Raw genomic sequence first — 9,746 nt, 5'->3', positions numbered from 1 at the left:
AACCCACTGGAGGGTCAGTTATGGATCAGTTCTGACTCTACGTACACAAAAATGTCTCGATCTGTCTCCTGAAGAATCTTACTCCACTTCACTGATCCTCCATTTTTTCCAGTATGATTTTTTTTCCAAAGGCTGGCCTCTCCTGAAAACCTGTCCAAAGTATGGGAGACGAAGTTTCAGCATTCTTGCAATTCAGCATCCTTGCAAGTATAATACTGGCCGCACTTCCGCCAAGACAAATTTGTTTGTTCTTTTGGCACAGTGATTGAAAGAAGAGAACACCAGCAGAATGTCTATTCATGTTTTATTGACGATGGAAAGGCATTTGGCTATGTGGGTCACAGCAAATTATGGCTAACACGGAGAGTAATGTGACTCCCAGAACACTGTATTAAGCTCATGCAAAACCTATACATACCTAGACCAAGAAGCTCTTGTCCGAATAAAGCAAGGGAACACTGCATGGTCTTGAATCAGGAAAGGTATGTGTCAGGGTTGTATTTTCCTTCCACATCTACTAAAAAGATGTGGAGCTGAGCAAAATTTTCAAGAAGCTGGACCCCATGAAGAAAAATGTGACATCGGGATCAAAGAAAGACTTATTAACAAGCTATGGGGGTTTTTTGGTTTGGTTTTTTTTTTCTTTTCTTTTCTTTTTTGACCGCTGGTTACACTTTATTACATCAGATGGGCTTTGGGGGACAGTGGGGCGCACTCAGTCCTTCTAGGCAGCTGCCTTCCTCACGGCAGCCAGGACGTTGTTGAGTTCTTCTCCTTCCTCTTGGCGCGGATGTCTGTCCCTACCCTTTTCTTGATGAACTTGAGGGCCCGCTTGTCCTTGGAGACCTTGAGCAGCTCCACGGCGCGTCGCTCATAGGGCGTAAAGCCACACACCTCCCCGATCATGTCCCGCACGAACTTGGTGTGCTTGGTGAGGCGCCCGTGGCGGCGGCTGTGCCTCGGCTTGCTCACGTTCTTGGTGACTTTGTGGCCCTTGTTGAGGCTCACAGCCATAGGGTAGCGCACTGCCATGGCTGCTGCACGTCGATGGCTGCCGCGGCAAGGACAGCCATATGGAAGGACAACCTATGTTATGCTGATGCAATACTCTTGCTTGCTCAAAGTGAAGAGGACTTTAAATGCTTGCTACAGAAAATCAAAGACTAGAATCTTCAATATGGACTACATCTCTACATCAAGAAGACAAAAGTCCTCACCACTGATAAGCAACATCATGTCAGAGGGGAAAAAAAGATTGAAGTTGTCAACAATTTCATCTTACTTGGATCCACAATCAAAACCCTTGGTATCAACAGTCAGGAGATAAGGACACATACTGCACTGGGCAAGTCGGTTGTCAATGACCTCTCCAAATTACTGAGGAACAATGATGTCAGTTTGAAGACTAAGGTGATTCAGGCCATGGTCTTTTCAATCACTTCTTGTCTATCTGAAAGCTGAACAATGAGTAAGGATGACAGAAGAAGAGTTGATACCTTTGAGCTGTCATGTGGGAAAAGCATACCAAATATCCCCTAGACTGTCAAAAGAACAAACAGAAATGCCTTGGAGAAAGTGCAGTCAAAATGTTCCTTGGAGGCAAAGCTTTGTCTTATAAACTTTGAGCACAATACTTGGAAAAGCTATTCCTTGGAGAGGTACATCATGCTTGGAAAGACAGATGATCAGCAAAAGAGAGGAGGATCCTCAATGAAATTAATTCAGACAGTGACTGTCACAATGGGTTCAGTGTGTCAGAGATGATGAGGTTGGCCCAGCAAAGGACAAGTTTCAGATCTGTTGTTCATAGGGTCGCTATGAACTATTGAGTCAGAATTGACCCATAGCTGATACTCCAGTGGGTTTTCAGAGGTCGTATATTGCACAATGAGATTGTCCATCCTTCTGTGGAGCAGTTGGTGGCTTTGAACTGTGTACCTTCCGGATTGCAGCACAATTCCATTCCACGCTCAATAGAACTGTCAAGTTCTCTCTTTTGTAAATGTATTCTACTTGAATAGTAAAGGGGCTTTGTTTTTGTTTTTTATTGAAGTGTGCCATCTCCCTTTAAGGAACTTACATCTAGTGAGGGAGACACACATGAGTCACTTTCTACGTTGTTTTCTGTGTTGTAAAGGTGGAAGGAAGTAGGTGAAATCAAAAGGTGACGTTCAGGAGAAGAATGATTCATTCTGACACGAAAGATGTAGAAGAAGCTGGACTATAGGGAAAAAGTAGTAGCTACTATGCATACAGAAGGATACATGAAGGACTGTGTGTGCAACGGCCAGGGCACAATAAAAAGGACAACCTATCTGCTGACAGAGAAGAATCGGAAATATGAGGTGAGAGAGAAAAGCAACCCATCCAGGCCTCACCTTCCTCATCTCATTGTAACACTCAGCACTCACCCACTCGCTGCTAGCTTTTTCTCTAACTTATATTCAGAAATGTTGAAAAAGGTTTTACATAGTCAAAGATAGTAGAATCTGTACATGAGATCTCTCAAAGATTCATAATGTATTCAACGTTTTCAAAGTCTGTAACATCCCACAGTAAGGACACTTGGTGAATCCAGTACATCCCAAAACTCATTGACAATGGAATCTTTCCCTTTTGTTTCTTTTATTATGAAGTACTTATTAAAATGCTTACTTGCCAGATCTAATAAATTTGTTATGAAATATGAACTGCTGTAACAAAGAAACACTGATTTTTCAGTGGCTTCCACAATAGAAGTTCTCTTTATTGCCATGGAGTTAGCTCCAACTCACTCCAACTCCATGTGCAACAGAAAGACTTGTTCCCCCTCCTGAGTCATCTTCTGTTGTTGGTGTGTATGAGTTCTTTGTCCATTTTCAGTACAGTGTAAGTATTCCTGGTAAGTGTGTAAATTCCATGCAGTGACTCAGGGACTCAGGATTCTTCTGTATTGTGACTTTACGTGTGATTAGGACTCAGCATTCTCAGCATCTAACCCAACAGCTGAGACAGACAACCAGAGAGAAGCAAGTAACTTACTGACCACCTGCTTCCCTGGTGAGAACTAGTCAGGTGGTCCTATTGGAAGTGAATCTATGGTATGAAAGGACGTACTTACATTTTGGTGGGCAGTTTATCACCTCTGCTCTGTCTATATAGCTGAACTGTAAGAAAAATCAGTATTGGAAGAAGACTAACAACTTTGGGTATGCAGATGACACGGCATTCCCTGCTGAAAATAAAGGCGTAAAGCCCTTAGTGATGATCCAAGACCACAGCAATTAGTATGGATTACACTTCAACATAAAGAAAACCAAAATCCTCACAAGTAGACTAATAAGCTCAGGGTAAAAAGTTAAGATTGACAATGTCAGTGATTTCATTTTACTTAAAACCACAGCCAGTGCCCATGGAAGCCACAGTCAAAAAATCAGATGATGTATTACATCGGGCAAATCCAGTGCAAAACTATCTTTTTAAAAAGAATTCAAAAGCAAAGATGTAGCTTTGAGGACTAAAGGTAAACGTGGTCCAAGCCATAGCATTTTATTATTATTAATTTTAATGAAAATTTACAGAGACTTTGGATTTCCATTCATTCATTGTTGCACTTTTCTCCCCACCCAACCCTCCTTCCAAATACACTATCCTCTTGGAAAAGCAAAAGAAAAGTTCCTTCATTGTTTTACAATCCCTCCCCCCAGGTCCACTATACAGCCTTTGCTCTGGACTCCCTTCATGACAAAAATACCTAATCACATATCCCTTTCAAACAGTTTGCTCCCTCATCTTCAATGCAGTATACATTATTGAACCCATCTTTCTAAGTCTCCCCCAACCCCAATGTCAGTCCTGTTTTACAACAGTGGCACCATGCAGTATTTGTCCTTTTGTGACTGAGATAGTTCACTCAGCATAATGTGCTCCAGGGTCACCCGTGTTGAATAATATTGCATGGGTTCCTTGTTTTTCAATGCAGCATAGTATTCTGCTGTGTGTATATACCATCGCTTCTCTATCCATTCGTTTGTTGATGGGCACTTAGGTTGTTTCCAACTCATTGCTATTGTAAACAAAGCTGTGATGAACATGGGTGTGCATATATCTGCTTGGATGTCAATTACGGTCTCTTTGGGGTATATTCCCAGTAGTAGAATTGCTGGGTCAAATAGTATCTCTATTTGCAACTTTTTGAGAAAGCACCATACCACATTCCAGAGTGGTTGCACCATTTTACACTCCCACCAACAGTGAATAAGGGTTCCAGTTTCTCCACAACCTCGCCAGCATTTGTTGCTTGCTGTTCTGTTAAGTTTTGCTATTCTGACTGGGGTGAGATTATTTTCAATGATCTCATGTTGTATAAAAGATGATCAATGAATAAGGAAGACCAAAGAACTGATGCCTTTCAATCATGGTGTTGGCAAAGAATATTGACTATAACATGGACTTCCAGAGGAATGAACAAACCTGTTTTGGAAGTGATAGCCAAACTTATCCCTGGAAACAATGATGGCAAGATTTAATCTCACATATTTTGGACATGTTGTTATGAAAAGGACGTTATGCTTAGTAAAGCAGAGAATCTGTGAAAAAGAGAAAGAGCTTCAAAATGATGAACTAACAAAGTGGCTCCAACACTGAGTCAAACACAACAGTCTGGAGGATGACGCAAGACAAGGCTGTGTTTTCTGTTGTACACGGGGTCACTATGAGTCAGAACCATGTTGAGGGAGCCAAACACCAACCTCAGCTAATGATTAAGTATATTCTCTAAGTTATGCCTTTTTATCTCCAAGTCTTTAGTTATGCCATTCTTTTCACCTAGAATGTCCCTTTCTCTCCCACATATTCTCTGTCTCTCATTTGTAACATCCTATCCACGTGCAAAGGGAGCCCAGAGTTGAGGTTGACTAATCCATGAGCCCATTCCTGACCTTGACTTCACGTCTCTGTATGCCTCAAAGACCTGGTTCTTCAAAACTCTGTCTCTATTTCCAATCAGAAGGAGAGTTCTTCATATATCTAAGTCAACTTTGTTTCCCTGCTTTTCTAATCTGTGCTTGACAAGCAATAAAGCCTTGATAGGTGATGATTCAGTAATAGGATTCTCACCCTTCACATGGGAGACAAGGGTTCAAATCCTAGCTAATGCAACCAATGTTCAGGTGCCACCTGTCCCTCAGTGGAGGCGTAAGCGTCGCTACAGTGCTGGAAGCATTTCACTCCTTTGGGGTGATCATGAGTTGCAGCAACAAGAGCTCAAAGAAGGAAGGGTGGACAGAAGGAAGGAAAGCGGAGGGGACTGAGGCCTATGGAGGAACAGAGAGAGGAAGCAGCTCCTTTTGTTTGTTACTTCACAATTACCAAGGGCAAGGGGGCTTTTCATAAAAGTTTTCATCTGCTTAGAAACCCAGGAGTTAAACATATGCTGCTGTAGGGAATTTATGCTCTCATCTTTTTCTCTGAACATTTTTTATAGATGGCCTTTAACAGCATGTAAATTAGCTCCTTTCCCTTCACTCTTTCTGTCTCAGGATTGACGCTAATGTAAACAATCATTGAAGTTCCAGATCTGGAAGATGCCTGGGTTATTGTTTTGGCCTGAATGCAATCAGCCTGTGCTCGAGAGTATGTAATTTGAAAGAATGTAATTAAAATGAGTGAGAAAGATGCGGAAAAGATTTACTGCTATAATAGGAAACAAGGAAGTACAGTCTCACAGGCTCCTTCTTATCATCCTTGGGGTAAAATCTTACATCCCACAAGACATGCCACAGTCTCCCTTGCTCATACACTTGCAGAGTCACCTGGTGTATGAGCCCAGGATGGTGTCAGAGTCGGCCAATCCTCCTACCAACCCAGTAAGCCTCCCTCCTCAGGCAGGATTCAATCCAGAGCCAGAGTAAGCTTCTGTTCAAGGCTTATTGTTGTCATTGCTAAATGCCATCAAGTTGGCTAGGACTCATAGTGACCCTATGAACAACAGATCTGAACTTTGCCCTGTACTATGTCATCTCCGCCATCCCTGAGATGCCCAAGCCTATTCTTTCAGTGACTTTGTCATTCCATCTCATGGAGGGTCTTTCTCTCCTGTGCTGCCTCTCTTACCCTTCCAAAAATGATGGCCTTCTTCAAGACTGGCTGTTCTTGACAACATGCCCAAGGTATATGAGATGGTATTTCACTTACCTTGCTTCCAAGGAGTCCCCTGGTTTCATTTTCTCTAAGATAGACTTGATTGTCCTGTTGGCAGTTTAAGGTGTCTCCAATAATCTTCTCCAGCACAGCTCAAAGGTACCAATTCTTCTTCTGTCAACCTTAGTCATTGGCCAGCTTTCAGATGCATAGCAAGAAATTAAGATATTTATGGTTTGGATTAGATGCACCTTAGTCTTTGAACTGACATCATTGCTCTTTTATACTCTGGAGCTATCTCTGACACCAGATTTTCCCAATGCAACTCCTCCTTTGGTTTCCTGACTACTGGTGTCAAGAGTGTTGATCGTGGATTCGAGCAAGATGAAATCGTTAACAGCTTCATATCTTTCTCCATTTATCATGGTGCTGCCTACGAAGTCAGCTCCAACTCCCAGTGACTATGATCAACAGAGTGTAACACTGCTTGATCGTCTGCAAAAAAAAATGTTCTTGTCCTGAGATCAGAGGGACAGACAGCAGGACTCCTGAAGGATTTCACTCCTACTAGCAAATCCTTGGCTTGGTGCTGATTGGTCTCTAAGTCACTGAATTCCTTCAAGGAGCTGTGGTGATGTAGCTCACAGCACATTATATCACTAACCAAAATGCCGCTTTTTTCCAGTGGTTCGAATCCATCTGTGGCTCCTCAGGAGAAAGACAGTCTCCTCCCACTAAGATCGACAGCCTCAGAAGCCCAATGGAGGCTGCCTATGAGTCAGAATTGACTCAACACCACGAAGAGTTGAGAATCTTCCTTACTAATTAGATCGATGGCACACAGTTCAAATCCACCAGCTGGTCCTTGGGGGAAGGATAGAAAATCTTCTCCCAGGGAGGCAATTTAATGCCTTTGAAAATCTGCTGAAGGGTCAGCTATGAGTCGGTTCTCTCTCAGCAGCACTTAACAGCAGCACAACCACACACGTGTGTGCCAGAACACGTGTGTGCTCCGTGGGGTTGTCAGTGACTGGCTTTTCTGTAGTAAATAGTTGGGCCTTTCTTTCAAAGCACCTCAGGTGGATTTGAACCTCTAACCTTTCAATTAACATCTGAGTGTGTTTAACACATGCACCATCCAGGGACTGCTAAACCAGAAGTCTGGAGGTTCAAGTCTACATTGGAAGAAAAGCCTGACCATCTATGGCCAAACATTCAGTCGTGGAAACCCTCAAGAACACCTGCTCCTCCAGCACACAGGACTGGCACGGCCTCAGTTTTGTTACCGTGAGCGATCGAGCCAGTTCCAGCTCACACAGACCCTCCAGGGCAGAGTATCATTTCTTCACAGAGTGTCTCAGGCTGTAAATCTTTACAGAAATGTTCTGTCACATCTTTCTCCTGCACAGCATCTGGTGAGTTCAAACCACTGACCTTTCAGTTAGCAGCGGGGTGCTTAACTATTACACCAACAGGGCTCCTTGGCCTGCCTTCTGTCTCACTGCTGTCAAATCGGAAGTAACTCATACCTAAACCTCCACTGGGTTTCTGAGGCTGTAAATTGTGTGGGGGAGGAGATTACCACCTTTCTCCAGAAGAGCTCCTGGTGGGGCAAAATTGCCAAAAAGGCATGGCCTTTAGGTTAGTAGTTAGTAGTTAGCTAATTCTTCAGTCCTCCCCACTTCCCAGTATTGCAGGGCCTAAATCAGATCATGTATTTATACTGGGCCGGGAATGACCAATGGTGAGGGGCCACTGACAGCCTAGGTCAGGCCTGCATCTTCCACCCCAACGTGCCACCCACCCTCAGTCACACTCAGGGGTCCTTTCTGGCATCCCAGTGATGACCCATCCCCACAAACCCTCCATGCTCAGAGCTGCCATGAGCAAGAGCCGGAGCCCGAGCTGACTCATGTCAATTAGGCAGAAGGTGTGTGTTACAGGGTGTCGTGTGGGGTACTGACGATAGCCATGACCTTGATGCCTAACTCCACATTTCATATCACTACCAGGCTTTGAACAAGCACATTGCCCCAAAAAATCAGTTTGGTCTGATACTGGATGCCTTGTTTTCAGCCGCTTTCCTTCCAAAGCCATGCTGGCTTCATTGATAAGTGCTGCTAGCTCTTTATCTACATCATTTTAGAATAGGTTGCCAAGGCAACAGGATTCAGAAATGATTCTCATTACTGCACGGGTCCCCGACAAATGAGTATCTGTATTTACGTGGTTGCAACCAGTGTTAGCTGTCCCCTTCTTCCCAGAAACTAGAACGCCAACACGTACAGTTTTCAGAACACAATTGAACATGTAATTATATATTGTCTCCTAATAATTATACATTGTCTCAGTGAACAATACGGCTGTGGGCACCCATGCCAGCACGCATTAACGTTTCCTCCATTAACAACTGCCTCCCTGGTGGGCCAAGAACACACATTTTTTAGCAGCCATAAAGAAAATGGAGATATTCACCAGAGTGTATTTAAAGACTAAATTCCTGAATACTACCTCAGTTTCCATTATGTGAATTCTTATGATTCCCAATGCTGGAATATGCTGAAGCGTTAATGGATTTTACAAAACATTTACCATTTCAACAGTCTTCACACCTATAATTTAGTGATGTGAAATATGTTCATCTTCATTCCCCAATTTTCCCATAACAGAAGTTCAGCGTCTGTTAATGTTTCATTTTTCTAAGTTCTGTTGCACCCCCTTGGTTTCCCTAGAAGAAAATTTCATTAGTCTCCAGGCAGGCAGGGTGGGGGGCGGGAGGCAGTGGGCACAGACAAAGCCATAGTGAACCAGTTCAAACTGGAAAAGATTCCTGTTTATTTTCTAAGACTCTGAATCTGAATTGAACCCAGAATGTCAAAGTGGTCTCCAGCTCTGAGTCACACGCTTCACTGGCTGGGGTCCCTGCTCTGCTGGCCTCTGAGGTACGCCATGTCACCTGTCCTCACCTCTGGTCCAAGAAGGAAACCCACAGGGACAGCAAATTTGAAAGAAAAGAAAAACAAAAACTCTGCAACACTGTGTGCTATGCCTTTCTTCCTCCCCAAAATTCCCTGCGCAAGATAACAACACGAGGTCTGAATTGGTGAGCGCCTGAGTTGCATTTTAAAAGAATTGGTGGCCCCAGGTCATTTTAATCAAGTCGCATGTCAGCTTGCAAATTTTCCAAATTAGCTCTAGCTGGAGGAGAGCAAGATGTTGTTCTTCTTTCCAAAAGAATAAAAACAGATTGTTGTGACACGTTCTCAGTCATAATGACAGATTAGAGCCGCTGTTTGGGAGACAAGGCAGAAAACAGAGCAACTTTTTTTTTCTTTTCAAAATTGTAACACTTGACTGATTTTTGTTGGGATCTGGGCATCTCCCAGTTTGTCAGTGATGTTGATGGAGTTCACAGAAATCTTCCTGAAAGCCAAATGCAGACACAAAGACTGATGTAAAGGGAGGTCAGGTATCACCAGGAAAGGAAGGCTCTGAGGTGTAGAGGACAGGTTGTAGAGGCGACGAGTCTGGATGTGGAGTCCAGTCCGCTGCTAACCTAAATGTTAGAAGCTCAAGTCTACCCAGAGGCACCTCAGAAAAGGCTTGATGATCTGCTTACGAAAAAT

General features: G+C 43.4%; 1 pseudogene; it reads right to left on the bottom strand.

Annotated features, from left to right (window-relative positions):
- Positions 1–715: 715 nt before the first annotated feature.
- Positions 716–1,032, bottom strand: LOC102849849 (annotated as a pseudogene).
- Between the last annotated feature and the right edge of the window lie 8,714 nt (positions 1,033–9,746).

The sequence above is a fragment of the Elephantulus edwardii genome, unplaced genomic scaffold (assembly GCF_000299155.1).
Source record: "Elephantulus edwardii isolate Elephantulus edwardi_28Jun2011 unplaced genomic scaffold, EleEdw1.0 scaffold00036, whole genome shotgun sequence".
Taxonomy (NCBI): Eukaryota; Metazoa; Chordata; class Mammalia; order Macroscelidea; family Macroscelididae; genus Elephantulus; species Elephantulus edwardii.
Note: the sequence above shows the minus strand (reverse complement) of the source record. Positions and strands in the feature narration are given on the sequence as shown.